This window comes from Arachis hypogaea, chromosome 7 (assembly GCF_003086295.3).
Source record: "Arachis hypogaea cultivar Tifrunner chromosome 7, arahy.Tifrunner.gnm2.J5K5, whole genome shotgun sequence".
NCBI lineage: Eukaryota > Viridiplantae > Streptophyta > Magnoliopsida > Fabales > Fabaceae > Arachis > Arachis hypogaea.
Window position 1 is genome coordinate 64319186 of NC_092042.1, and position 15434 is coordinate 64334619.

At 38.9% G+C, this 15434-nt stretch overlaps 1 long non-coding RNA gene and 1 other non-coding gene across 3 annotated transcripts; both read right to left on the bottom strand.

The window, feature by feature from the left end:
• Positions 1 to 476: 476 nt before the first annotated feature.
• LOC112704215 (small nucleolar RNA R71) lies at positions 477 to 584 on the bottom strand. Its single transcript, XR_003154851.1, has one exon. It is a non-coding gene; the product is annotated as a small nucleolar RNA R71 (small nucleolar RNA).
• A 9947-nt stretch (positions 585 to 10531) lies between these two features.
• On the bottom strand, positions 10532 to 11930 carry LOC112704112 (uncharacterized). 2 transcript variants are annotated; one of them, XR_003154783.3, is made up of 3 exons: positions 11761 to 11930; positions 11124 to 11333; positions 10532 to 10989 (listed from the first exon to the last, which is right to left on the bottom strand). It is a non-coding gene; the product is annotated as an uncharacterized lncRNA (long non-coding RNA). The 2 variants fall into 2 exon arrangements; XR_011864057.1 differs by lacking the exon at positions 11761 to 11930 and having other exon boundaries at positions 11124 to 11695.
• Positions 11931 to 15434: the final 3504 nt, after the last annotated feature.

Sequence of the window (15434 nt, forward strand, 5' to 3'; positions counted from 1 at the left end):
GACTCTGAAGAGGAAGCTAAAGCACAACTCTCTGGAGAGGACCTGACAGAAATTTTTGAAAAAGAAGAAGACATGGCAGCCGAAAATAGCAACAATGGCAACAATGCAAGGAAGGTGCTTGGTGACTTTACTGCACCAACTCCCAACTTCTATAGGAGAAGCATCTCTATTCCTACCATTGGAGCAACAACTTTGAGCTTAAGCCTCAATTAGTTTCTCTGATGCAATAGAATTACAAGTTTCATGGACTTCCATTGGAACATCCTCATTAGTTCTTGGCTGAATTTTTGCAAATCTGTGACACTGTTAAAACCAATGGAGTTGATCCCGAGGTCTACAGACTTATGCTTTTCCCTTTTGCTGTAAGAGACAGAGCTAGTATATGGTTGAACTCACAACCTAAAGACAGCCTGAACTCTTGGGAAAAGCTGGTCAATGCCTTCTTAGCTAAAATCTTTCCACCTCAAAAGATGAGTAAGCTTAGAGTAGAAGTTCAAACCTTCAAACAGAAAAAAGGTGAATCCCTCTATGAAGTTTGGGAAAGATACAAGCAATTGATCAGAAGGTGTCCTTCTGACATGCTTTCATAATGGAGCATCATAGGTATCTTCTATGATGATCTGTCTGAGTTATCCAAGATGTCATTGGACCATTCTGCAGGCAGATCTATTCATCTGAAGAAAACGCCTGCAGAAGCCCAGGAACTCATTGAAATGGTTACAAATAACCAGTTCATGTATACTTCTGAAAGAAATCCTGTGAACAATGGGACAACTCAGAAGAAAGGAGTTCTTGAGATTGTTACTCTGAATGCCATATTGGCTCACAACAAAATATTAATTCAGTAAGTCAATATGTTTTCTCAAAATCTGACTGGATTGCAAGCTGTATCCGGCAGTGCTAAAGAAGCTTCCTCTGAAGGAGAAGCTTATGACACTGAGAATCTTGCAATGGAAGAGGTGAATTACATGGGAAAATCCTATGGAAACACCTACAATTCTTCATGGAGGAATCACCCAAATTTCTCATGGAAGGATCAACAGAAGCCTCAATAAGGCTTCAATAAGAAATAATGGTGGGAGAAACAGGTTTGGCAATAGCAAACCTTTCCCATCATCTTCTCAGCAACAGACAGAGAATTCTGAGCAGACCATCTCTAGCTTAGCAAACATAGTCTCTGATCTATCTAAGACCACATTCAGTTTCATGACCGAGGCACGGTCCTCCATAAGAAATTTGGAGGCACAAGTGGGTTAGCTGAGTAAAAGAGTCACTGAAACTCCTCCTAGTACTCTCCCAAGCAATACAGAAGAGAATCCAAAGAGAGAGTGCAAGGCTGTTAATATGACCAGAATGGCCGAACCTATAGAGGAGGAGGATGACATAATTCCAGTGAGAAAAACTTCATGGGATTTCCTCTGAACGAAAAGGAGTTCCCCTTTGAAGAACCAATAGAATCTGAGGCTCATATAGAGACCATAGAGATTCCATTGAACCTGCTTCTGCCATTCATGAGCTCTAAAGAATATTCTTCTTCTGAAGAAGATGAAGTTACTACTGAAGAGCAAATTACTCAGTATCTAGGAGCAATCATGAAGCTGAATGCCAAATTATTTGGTAATGAGACTTGGGAAGATGAACCTCCATTGCTCATTAATGAACTAAACACCTTGGCTCAGCTGAAGATACCTCAAAAGAAATCGGATCCCAGAAGGTTCTTAATACCTTGCACCATTGGAACCATGACCTTTGAGAAGGCTCTATGTGACCTGGGGTCAGGCCTAAACCTCATGCCACTCTCTGTAATGGAGAAACTGGGAATCTTTGAGGTACAGGCTGTAAGAATCTCACTAGAGATGGCAAGAAACAAGCTTATGGACTTGTAGAGGATGTCTTGGTAAAGGTTGAAGACCTTTACATCCCTGCTGACTTCATAATCCTGGACACTGGGAAGAATAAGGATGAATCCATCATCCTTGGCAGACCCTTCCTAGCCACAGCAAAAGCTGTGATCGATGTTGATAGAGGAGAGTTGGTCCTTCAAGTGAATGAGGACTACCTTGTGTTTAAGGCTCAAGGATCTCCTTCTGTACACATGGAGAAGAAGCATGAAAATCTTCTCTCAATTCAGAGTCAAACCAAGCCCCCACATTCAAACTCTAAGTTTGATGTTGGGAGGCCATCATCATGCTCTGAGTATCTGTGAAGCTCCATGAGAGCTCACTGTCAAGCTATTAACATTAAAGAAGCGCTTGTTGGCAGGCAACCCAATTTTTACTTATCTATGTTGAATTTATATTTTTCATTGTTATTTTATGTTTTCTTTAGGATGATGATCATGTGGAGTCACAAAAATAAAAGCAAAAATCAAAAACAGCATTGAAAATAGCACACCCTAGAGGATGAGCTTACTGGCATTTAAACTGCATTAAATGCCCAGTTTGGCACCATTCTGGGCGTTTAACGCCAGAAAAGGGCACCAAACTGGCATTTAACGCCAGAAAAGGGCACCAAGCTGGCGTTCAACGCCAGAAATAGGCAGCAACCTGGCATTTAACGCCAGGATTATCACTCGAAAGGCGTTTACACGCCAGAATAGTGCAGGGATGAGAAATCTTTGACACCTCAAGATCTGTGGACCCCACAGGATCCCCACCTACCTCAACTCACTCTCTCTCTTCTTCACACATTCCAATAACACCCTTTCCCAAATACCCTTCACCAATCACCTCTATCTCTCTTCCCTATCACCTCTTCACCACTCACATCCACCCACTCTTTCCCAAAAAACCCCACCTAATCCACCATTCACAATTCAAAAACTTTCTCTCCTAAACCCAGCCCCTAATACACGAACCCTACCCTCTCTTTCCAATCCTATATAAACCCCTCATCCATCCTTTAAATTCTCACATCATGTACACTTTTTCCCTCCTTGGCCGAACCTTTCTTCACCCTCTTTATCCTTCATTTCTTCTTTTTCTCCGTCCTTCTTTCTTCTTTTGCTTGAGGGTGAGCAAACTTTTTAAGTTTAGTATGGAAAAAAGCATTACTTTTTGTGTTTCCATAACCATTTATGGCACCTAAGGCTGGAGAAACCTCTAGAAAGAGGAAAGGGAAACCAAAAAGCTTCCACCTCTGAGTCATGGGAGATGGAGAAATTCATCTCAAAGGTCCATCAAGACCACTTCTATGAAGTTGTGGCCAAGAAGAAGGTGATCCCTGAGGTCCCTTTCATGCTCAAAAGGAATGAGTATCCGGAGATCCGACATGAGATTCGAAGAAGAGGTTGGGAAGTTCTCACCAACCCCATTCAACAAGTCAGAATCTTAATGGTTCAAGAGTTCTATGCTAATGCATGGATCACTAAGAACCATGATCAAAGTGTGAACCCAAACCCAAAGAATTGACTTACCATGGTTCGGGGAAAATACTTAAATTTAAGTCCGGAAAATGTAAGGTTGGCATTCAACTTGCCAATGATGCAAGGAGATGCACTCCCCTACACTAGAAGGGTCAACATTGATCAAAGGTTGGACCAAGTCCTCATGGACATATGTATAGAAGGAGCTCAGTGGAAAAGAGACTCCAAAGGCAAGCCGGTTCAATCGAGAAGGCATGACCTTAAACCCATGGCTAGAGGATGGTTGAAATTTATCCAACGCTCCATCATTCCTACTAGCAACTGATTCGAAGTGACTGTAGATCGGGCTATCATGATCCATAGCATCATGATTGGAGAGGAAGTAGAAGTTCATGAGGTCATATCTCTAGAATTCTACAAAGTGGCTGACAAAACCTCCACCTTGGCAAGGTTAGCCTTTCCTCATCTCATCTGTCACCTATGCAATTTAGCTGGAATTGTCATAGAGGAAGACATCCTCATTGAAGAGGACAAGCCCATCACTAAAAAGAAGATGGAGCAAATAAGAGAGCCCACTCATGGACCTCAACAAGAGCATGAGGAAGTCTCTCATCAAGAAATCCCTGAGATGCCTCAAGGAATGCATTTTCCTCCACACAACTATTGGGAGCAACTCAACACATCTTTGGGAGATTTGAGTTCCAATATGGAGCACCAAGAGCACTCCATTATTCTCCATGAAATTAGAGAGGGTCAAATAGCCATGAGGGAAGAGCAACAAAGGCAAAGAATAGATATAGAGGAGCTCAAGCATTCCATTGGATCTTCAAGAGGAAGAACTAGCCGCCATCACTAAGGTGGACCCATTCTTTGATTTTCTTGTTCTTATCTTTCTGTTTTTTTTATTTTTATGCTTTATGTGTCATCTATGTTTATGTCTTCATTACATGATCATTAATGTCTAGTGTCTATGTCTTAAAGCTATGAATAATTCCATGAATCCTTCACCTTTCTTAAATGAAAAATGTTCCTAATTACAAAAGAACAAGAAGTACATGAATTTCAAATTTTATCTTGAAATTAGTTTGATTATTTTGATGTGGTGGCAATACTTTTTATTTTCTGAATGAATGCTTGAACAGTGCATATTTTTTATAGTGAAGTTTATGAATGTTAAAATTGTTGGCTCTTGAAAGAATGTTGAATAAAGAGAAATATTATTGATAATCTGAAAAATCATGAAATTGATTCTTGAAGCAAGAAAAAGCAGTGAAAAAGAAAAATAAAAAATGGCAAAAAAAAGAAAGAAAAAGAAAAAGCAAGCAGAAAAAGCCAATAGCCCTTTAAACCAAAAGGCAAGGGTAAAGAGGATCCAAGGGTTTGAGCATCAGTGGATAGGAGGGCCCAAAGGAATAAAATCCTGGCCTAAGCGGCTAAAACAAGCTGTCCTTAACCATGTGCTTGTGTCATGAAGGTCCAAGTGAAAAGCTTAAGACTGAGTGGTTAAATTCCTGATCCAAAGTAGAAAGAGTGTGCTTAAGAACTCTGGACACCTCTAACTGGGGACTTTAGCAAAGCTGAGTCACAATCTGAAAATGTTCACCCAGTTATGTGTCTGTGGCATGTATGTATCCGGTGGTAATACTGGAAAACAAGATGTTTAGGGTCACGGCCAATACTCATAAAGTAGCTGTGTTCAAGAATCAACATACTAAACAAGGAGAATCAATAACACTATCTAAATTCTGAGTTCCTATAGATGCTAATCATTCTGAATTTCAAAGGATAAAGTGAGATGCCAAAGCTGTTCAGAAGCAAAAAGCTATTAGCCCCGCTCATCTAATTGGGACTAAGTTTCATTGATATTATGAGATTCATTGTATATTCTCTTCTTTTTATTCTATTTTGTTTTTAGTTGCTTGGGGACAAGCAACAATTTAAGTTTGGTGTTATGATGAGCGGATAATTTATACATTTTTTGGCATTATTTTTAGGTAGTTTTTAGTATGATTTAGTTAGTTTCTAGTATATAATTATTAGTTTTTATGCAAAAATCACATTTCTGGACTTTACTATGAGTTTGTGTGTTTTTTCTGTGATTTCAGGTATTTTCTGGCTGAAATTGAGGGACCTGAGCAAAAATCTAACTCAGAGACTGAAAAAGGACTGCAGATGCTGTTGGATTCTGACCTCCTAATTGGCACGCTCTCAATTGTGTTGGAAAGTAGACATCTTGGACTTTCCAGCAATGTATAATAGTCTATACTTTGCCCGAGATTTGATGTCCCAAATTGGCATCAAAACGCCAGTCAGAGACCCTTTTCTTGCGTTAAACGCCAGGACTAGCATAAAAGCTGGAGTTAAACGCCCAAACTAGCACCAGAGTTGGCATTTAACTCCAAGAAAATCCTATGCACGTGAAAGCTTCAATGCTCAGCCCAAGCACACACGAAGTGAGCCCCGGAAGTAGATTTGCGCATCATTTACTTATTTCTGTAAACCCTAGGTTACTAATTCACTATAAATAGGACCTTTACTATTGTATTTTCAGCTTTTGATCATCTTTGATCTTGGGATCAGGTCTTTGAACCCTTTTTCGATTGTTTCATGTTATTTGGGAGGCATGGCCATTCAGCCATGTCTAGACCTTGTTCTTATATATTTTCAACGGTGGAGTTTCTACACATCATAGATTAAGGTGTAGAGCTCTGCTGTTCCTCATGAATTAATGCAATTACTACTGTTTTCTATTCAATTCATGCTTATTCTTGTTCTAAGATATCCATTCGCACTTCAACATGATGAATGTGATGATCAAGTGACACTCATCACCATTCTCACTTATGAACGCGTGCCTAACAACCACTTCAGTTCTACCTGAAAACAAGCTTGATGCATATCTCTTGGCCTCCTGGTCCACGACGCATGGTTGCCTCTCCTGACAACAGAGCCTTCTATTCCGTGAGATCAGAGTCTTCATGGTATAAGCTAGAATCAATTGGTAGCATTCTTGAGATCCGAAAAGTCTAAACCTTGTCTGTGGTATTCCGAGTAGGATCTGGGATGGGATGACTATGACGAGCTTCAAACTCGCGAGTGCTGGGTGCAGTGACAGTGCGCAAAAGGATCAATGGATCTTATTCCGACACGATCGAGAACTGACAGATGATTAGCCCTACGTAATCCGTAGCCGGACCATTTTCACTGAGAGGACGGACGGTAGCCATTGACAATGGTGATCCCCCAACATACAGCTTGCCATGGAAGGGAGTACGCAAGATTGGATGAGGACAATAGGAAAGCAGATGTTCAGAGGGAACAAAGCATCTTTATACGCTTATCTAAAATTCCCACTAATGAATTACATAAGTATCTCTATCTTATTTTATGTCCTATTCATCTTTTAACTATCAAAACCTCACAACCATTTGAATCTGCCTAACTGAGATTTACAAGATGACCATAGCTTGCTTCAAGCTGACAATCTCTGTGGGATCGACCCTTACTCACATAAGGTATTACTTGGACGACCCAGTGCACTTGCTAGTCAGCTGCACGGAGTTGTGAGAGAAGTTTGAACTCATGATTTTGTGTACCAAGGGGTAGGAAGAAAGTTAAATTTGAATTTGGTTTGTTGGAATGAGTGATGGATAGGATTGATGAGAAGGGATTCGGTGGAGTGAAAGGTGGGTTGAGAGAATCAAGGGAAGTAATGGATGATGGGAAGGATGAATATGGATGGAAAAGTGGGAGAAAGGGGAGAGAGAATAGATGAAGTTTGAATTGGTAAAAAGTGGTTGAGGTTAGGGTTTTACCATGGGTACAAAGCCTTGCTCCCATCCTTGCTACCCCCCTCTTTGGGCGTTAAAGGCTAGTTTGGCGTTTAACGCCAGCAGCGGGTAAAAATATTTTTTTTGCCGTTTAATGCCAATAATGGGTGTTAAATGCCCTAGGGGGATCAAAAATTGTGTTGTGGGTGCTCCCCGTTGGATGTTAAACATCCAAGCTAACTCCTCCTCCCTTGGCGCTGAAAGCCATCCATGGCATTTAGCGCCACCAGCAGTATGTCCTCTCCAGTGTGTGCTATTTTCTCACCTAAATATTCCTGTTTCTGTTCTAAGTGCTATGATCACAAACGTTAGAAAAACTAGGAAAATTATAAGAAATAATGAAGAATAAAATGAAATAAAATCAAATAAGAATTAAACCTGAAAAAGCAAATGTAAGGATATTAATAGTTGGGTTGCCTTCCAACAAGCGCTTCTTTACCATCATTAGCTTGACGGGCCGCTCCTCTAAGGAGGAGGATCGTATGGGCTCAGATCTTCACCCCTCATAGTGAACTTCTTCCCTGTGCTCTCATGAATTAGTTCAACATGCTCTAGAGACAGGATTCTGTTTATAGTGTGTGGTATGACTATAGTCTGAGTGAAGACTACTCTAATGCCAGGTGAGAAGTCCTTAGTAGGAATCTTCTTATTCCTCCAGCCTTTGGATACTTTCTTTTTGGGGCCTCCTCCATCAATGGTGGGTGGTCAATGCCCAACACCAAATTTAGATTTGGTGTCCGGGGGTACTATATGTCTTTCCACCAAGTGGGGGAGGGGCTTAAGCTTTAAACTCTGCACGGAAGTACCTCTTTTATCAGGGAGTGGAGGGGGTTTAAAAATTTTGAACAACATATAGTCTTCATGCATCGTCTGGACTAATTTTCCTCTCTTCCCATCAATCAAAGCTCCCCCAGTTGCTAGGAATGACCTTCCTAGGATGATGGAGTTATCCTTCTCCTCTCCCGTATCAAGTATCACGAAGTCTGTAGGGAGGTAAAGGTGTTCAACCTTTACTAGAATGTTCTCCACCAATCCGTATCCCTCTTTAGGGACTTGTCCGCCATCTCTAGTGAGATCCTTGTGAGCTACGCCTCTTGGATCCCTAGCTTCTTCATCACATAGAGAGGCATCAAATTTATGCTTGATCTAAGGTCGCACAGTTCCATCTCAAATGTAATGGTTCCTATGCTACAGGGAATTAGGAAACTCCTAGGATCTGGTAGCTTCTGAGGTAGCTTCTTCTGCACCAGTGCACTGCTTTTCTTGGTCAGCAACACAGTTTCATCTTCCTTTAAGACCTTCTTCTCAGAGAATATACTTTTCAAACAGGCCATATAGGGAGGTTTATTCTCCAATATCTCAGCAAAAGGAATATTGATTTGTAAATTCTTAAAAATTTTCAAGAATTGAGTGAGTTGCTCATCCTTAGTCTCCTATTGCAATTTCTGAGGTTGTTATCCTTCAGGATCCTTCACCATTACTGGGGCATGTACTTCTAGTATCTTTTTGAGCTTCTTTCCCCTTCACATCCTTAGCAGCATGCTCCTCATTTGGTTCGGCTTCCTTGCCCGAAGTCAGGGCCTTGCACTCTTCCCTTGGATTTACCTCTGTGTTACTTGGAAGAGTGTTGGGAGGTCTCTTAGGTATCCTCTTGCTCAACTGACCCACTTGCAATTCCAAGTTCCAAATTGAAGACCGTGTCTCTTGTATAAGATTGTGAGTGGTCTTAGAAAGGTTAGAGACTATTGTGGCTAAGTCAGAGAGGCTGTGTTTTGAGGTCTCCTGTTGCTGCTGAGAGGGCTGAAATTGCATGTTATTGAACCTATTCTGATTAGATCCACCCTAGTTATTGTTGAAGCCTTTTTGGTGCCTCTGTGATTGCTCTTTCCACCCAAAATTAGGGTGATTCCTCCATCCCTGATTGAAAGTGTTCGAATAGGGATCATTGTTGGTATTTCTGGAAGAGTTTCCTATATAATTAAAAGTGTTGAGAGATCATGCTAATCTGCTGAGACATGAGCTTGTTTTGAGCCAAAATAGTGTCCAGCGTATCCTCCTCCATGACTCCTTTCTTTTGAGTAGTCCCAGTGTTCACAGGGTTCCTATCAAAAGTGTATAGATATTGGTTGTTAGCAACTATCTCAATAAGCTCATCCACCTCTTCAGGTGTCTTCTTCATGTCCAAAGAACCACCAGCAAAGTGATCCAATCATCTCTTGGCCGTCTTAGAGATGCCATTATAAAAGATTTGCAGCCTGGTCCATTCAGAAAACATGTCAGGGAGGCACTTCTTGATCATCTGCTTGTATCTCTCCCAAACCTTATAGAGAGACTCTCCATCTTTCTGTCTGAAGGTCTGGATGTCCACCCTTTGGTCAGCTTCTGAGGTAGAAAAAATTTGGTCAGAAATCTTGTTGCCACCTTATTCCATGTGTCCAAGCTCTCCTTGGGCTGAGAGTCAAGTCACTGCTTTGCTCTGTCCCTCACAACAAATGGGAAGAGCATGAGCCTGTAGACCTCTGGATTCGCTCCATTCGTCTTTACAGTGTCACAAATCTGTAGGAAGTCAGAGATGAATTTGTTGGGATCCTTCTACAGGAGCCCATGGTATTGACAATTCTGCAACAAGACAATTGGTAGTTGTCAATCACAAACAATCCCCGGCAACGGTGCTAAAAATTTGGTGCGTGAATTATGAAATTGCACAACTTAACCGAAAAGTGCACTGGGTCATCCAAGTAATACCTTAGATGAGTGAGGGTCGATCCCACGAGGATTGTCGGACTGAGCAAGTAATGGTTGTCAAGTTGGACTTAGTCAGGCAAAACAAAAAGGGGTTTTAGTTGTGCAATTCGCATAAAATAATAAGCAATAAAATAAAGAAAGCAATAAATATTTTGCTGTGAAAATAATATGAGAAAACAGTTAAGGTTTTCGAGATGTTTATATTTCTAAATTAAAACGTCTTACCAACTATATTAACAATGAATGATTCATTCTATGGAAAACCATAAGTGCCTAAACCCTAATCTCTTAGTGATTTAGCCTCCTCTGACCTTCATCAACCACCACTCTCGTGGTCACTTAACTCAGATTAGAGGGTGAAGTTCAGAAATCCAGTTTATACCACGAAGGCCCTAATCACCCCAAACCGGCTGAATCGATGTTGCTTATCCCCATCGGTTTGTGTAATTAGCCATCTAAGAGGAGTATTTTTAAGGTGTAGTTCAAGCGAGATAACTCTCTTGAGAATCACAAGAACTCATGTAGAAAAGGGTCATACTCTCATTCCACTCAATTCATAAGATTAAAAACGTAAAATTGAATCAAACATAAATTAAAATAGAAGAATAATAGTTCTAATCCATAGAAATAAACAGAGCTCCTAACCTTAACAAAGAGAGGTTTAGTTGCTCATACTCACAGAGAAAACACAATTCCGTCTAATGATGCTTGATGAAAGATGCCCAGAAAGGGTGCATCTTACTCCTTATATACTAACTTAGTAATAAATGTTAAACCTAAAAAAAGATCTCGTTTGTAAATAAAGATTACAAAAGGAAATAAAACTAAGAGGTGATAAATCCACTTGGAGACCCAATGAGAGGATGTGTTCGGCCTGCTCTTGGCATTTCACGCCAGAGATGGGCTTATAATGCCCTAGGAGGAGTAAACTCATGCACACCTTGATCCCTTGCTAGCGTTACACGCCAGTTGGGCATTTAGCACCTAGGGGGTTGTTGTAGGCTTTTCTTCTTTTTGCTCCAAACTCTGCCAAATTGCTCTGAAATTCACCTAAAATCATAAAAATACAAAACAACTCAAAGTAGCATCCAAAAAGGATTTTTTCAGTAAAATCAAGTGAAACTAAATAAAATCTAACTAAAAATGACTAAAAAATGCTAGAAAAAAGGGTATAAAATACTCACGTATCATGCCTTCTGAATTTTGATTCGAACAACGTTGATCGATTAATTTTGCTCCAATTTTCTTTCCCCAATTTAACATTCTGATTTAATTTTTCCCCAATTTTTGAACCTCTTGAGTCTTGATTATGGATCGGTAGTGTTTATCGCTTGGGGTCATCACTAAATAAAACTAATAAGGAGTAAGACCTTCTCCCTGAACCCAGGGGTGTCCTGTAAAACATCAAGCCTTAATGTGTATTTAAGAGAAAATATTCCTCAATTTACAAATACTATAAAAGTTATGGTTAGTGTGTTGTAGAAATATATCTTGATTAAGCATTCTATCGGGGAAGTATTAAATGTCCAAAACGGGTGCTAATAACAAAAAAAAAAAAACAAAGCAAACCATATCAAAACCACAAAATTCAAGTGCCACACAAGTTGCACATGGCAGCATGCTATATATATATATATATATATATATATATATATATATATATATATATATATATATATATATATATAAAAGAGCCTCAGGCTCATAAAATAGATGGATAGACATGAAAGAGAGAAGAAAGAGAATTAGAAAATTCAGAAAAAGTTAACAAACAGAATAATACAAGGTAGTTGAAAGTTTAGAGAGAGAGAGAGGATATACTTCAATATATGCAGATAAGAATATCTGAATTATTGTGTAATATGGAAAAGGATGAAGGCAAAGCTTGGTAGCTTAATTGATAATTGTTTTTGAGTTTTATTTGGCTTTTGATTATTCCCAAAGGGTGTATTTGTGTTTGTGTGTGTATGTGTGTAAGAGATTTATGAAATGATTTTTGTGAGGCAAACTATCAAACAGTTGATATGCAACAAGACAAAATCTAAGCAAATTGCAATCATGGGATACTACCTAATGCTGTAGTTTACTCTGATCTATAGTTATCTATTTGCATTAAACATACGTCTTTTGCACCACTAATCATTTTCAGAAGATTGATAAAAATGATGTGAGAAATTATTAACTGCACAATTAAATTTATCATGCAATTATAGACATCAGATGATCATTTATCCTTTCTAAACATTTGTCTTTTACTTACTAAGTTTGATGTTGATGTTGTGCATATTTGTTACTTGCTAGATGCATATACGCAGCATGATTTTGACACAATCTTGCAAACATATATGTTTCAATGGTAAAATAAAAAATGAAATATATAATTAGCAGATTTGCTTATTGTGAAACATTCATTTCCTTGGTCACTAATGAACTTTTTATTTTTTGTTTATTGCAATCACTGTCTATTACTTTTATTAGTTATTACTATCTTTGCTATGTGTTGTGAAGTTTCATTTGCTCCTGGTTCAATTCCATAAATGATGTTCTTGAGCATCTTTATTTTCCTTTTACTACTCTTCAGGTTGGTGATTGGATTATAAGTAAAGGAACTCTTTATATTAAGAGCATAAAAATAAACATTCTAGTTCTATGGTTCAGTAAGATTTGACTTGAAACATCTTCTGAATGAGTCTTATTATAAGAACAACAAAAATAAAATAAAAAAGAATGAGATTTAGCAATTAAAATATCACTTTGCAAATTCACAACTAAACCGTAAATAAACATGAGAACCAAACATAAAAAATTTCTCATAAGAGAGTAAATGAACTTCGTGCCAGCAAGGTAGTATATTTGACATTAAGTTTTGACCTTACTAATGTATTGATTGGTTTATTATTAAAATAATTTTTCAATCAATACACAAAGAAATAAAAATAGAGAATTAAATATAAAGATAAAAGCTCACATCTACAATAGCACCAGCTGCCTCAGATAAAGTAGGAGAAATATCAAGCAAATAATGTCTAGGAAGGTTTTCCAGAAGAGAACAAGATTAGTAAAATTAAAATGTAAAATGGCATCAAAATTTGTGTTTGTAACACCCTACCACACACAGTCTTATGCTTAAGTCATAAAATAGAGGTGGTGAGGTATTACGACCTCTAAAAATAAAATTATATAAAATATAGTTGAAAGGAAGTTTTATCTAGGCGCCTTAGAAGAAAAGTTAAAACAAAACCGTTAAATCGAAAAGCGCAACACTTACGTAAACGTTAGAGTAACCGAAGCAAGCTAAGAGCAAGCTAAGCATGGACATATATACAAGAGAGTTCCAAGATAAAGATAACAAAACTTCTGACAGGGCTCGCGAAGATAAACCGGCCAGATCACATAGGCATATATACATATATACATGAGAACCCAAAATAAGCCCAAAAATACAGTTTACAGAACCTGTTTTTCCAAAACAACCTCTAAGGCGGATAAGACATCATATACATAAATAGTGGAGATAATAATTATTTATATATAAACATCATAACCAAAAGTAACGTCCCAAAATACAAAAGCTCTTCACTGTAAGAAGCTCCCAGTGTGCCTCAATGAGGTGCCTCACGTCCTACATCTGAAAACCACAAAATATGTATTGGGTGAGAACCAGAGGTTCTCAACATGGTAATAGTGCCCACATCTCTAACATATAATGTCCCAGAAAAGCCGAAGGCGATCCTAAAACTTCCGACATATGATTTAATCTTATAAAACATAACTAAACCAAAAATAGATTAGGCAACTAAATAAGGATCTTCATTCTATCTAATAGTCCCCTTTCCAACTCCAACCAAACCCCCCAACCACCACTGGAATTATTTGTTTCAAACACAGATATTACATGCAAAGAAATCACAATTAGGATTCAGATACAGCAGATAAATAGGTAACAAGTAGTTTATACAATCAGTTAGGCATTCCAAACAAAGAACACCAAACAAGTCCTATGATGCATATGATGCATGCCTGTTCTATGGCTGATGAGTCTCATCTGTGGGTTATATAGCCAACCCGACAAGTCCTGGTAGCTAACCATTGGATTGTCCCTCTGTCACACATCCCCAAACCTCAAATCATAATCATGTAACACACACCATTGTATATCCACAAGGGTGAGTTCATCCGGAAAGGTATAAGTGTCCGACCACACTTATGACGTAGGGTCAGCAGAGTATCGAGTCTCAACCTGGAGTACGTGGTGGCAAGCCACTGCTTTCACCTAAGGAAACTTGTATCTCAGATATTTGGAAGTGCATTAAACCACATAATCAGTCAATAATCATATAATCATTATCAACCATAATTCATTTATCAATATAGCTTTCCAGCTCAATACATAATCAGCACTTCTCCCATTAGCATTATGAGTTCATATCATCATCCACAGCCATATTTCATCATTAAATTTACCTCTTTCTTCACCAACAAGTTATCTTTCTCATAGTCCTAATTATACTTCACTGCCCGAATTCCACCTACCAGGCTTTAAACAAGAGTTAAAAAGATTTTGAAAGATGGAGGAATGCATGTAGAAATAAAAATCAATGTTTTGGAAAAATAGAGGCTCGTGTACGTGAGGAGTGCAACCCGAAACAAGAGCCTGTGTTGCATGCAAGGCTCGCGTATGTGGTGCACGAAATTGTGATCATCAATGGCGCCATCAACATGGTACGCACAATTGTAATCTCAACTCTTTATCACAACTTCGCACAACTAACCAGCAAGTGCACTGGGTCGTCCAAGCAATAAACCTTACGCGAGTAAGGGTCGATCCCACGGAGATTGTTGGTATGAAGCAAGCTATGGTCATCTTGTAAATCTCAGTCAGGCAGATCCAAATGGTTATAGATGATTTATGAATAAAGCATAAAATAAAGATAGATATACTTATGTAATTCGTTGGTGAGAATTTTAGATAAGCGTATGGAGATGCTCTGTCCCTTTCGTCTCTCTGCTTTCCTACTGTCTTCATCCAATCCTTCTTACTCTTTTCCATGGCAAGCTGTATGTTGGGCATCACCGTTGTCAGTGGCTACAATCCCGTCCTCTCAATGAAAATGTTTAACGTGCTCTGTCACAGCACGGCTAATCATCTGTTGGTTCTCAATCAGGTTGGAATAGAATCCAGTGATTCTTTTGCGCTTGTCACTAACGCCCAGCCTTCAGGAGTTTGAAGCTCGTCACAGTCATTCAATCCTTGAATCCTACTCAGAATACCACAGACAAGGTTTAGACCTTCCGGATTCTCTTGAATGCCGCCATCAATTCTAGCTTATACCACGAAGATTCTGATTAAGGAATCCAAGAGATAAACATTCAAGCCTTGTTTCCTTGTAGAACGGAAGTGGTTGTCAGGCACACGTTCATAAGTGAGAATAATGATGAGCGTCACATAATCATCACATTCATCATGTTCTTGTGTACGAATGAATATCTTAGAA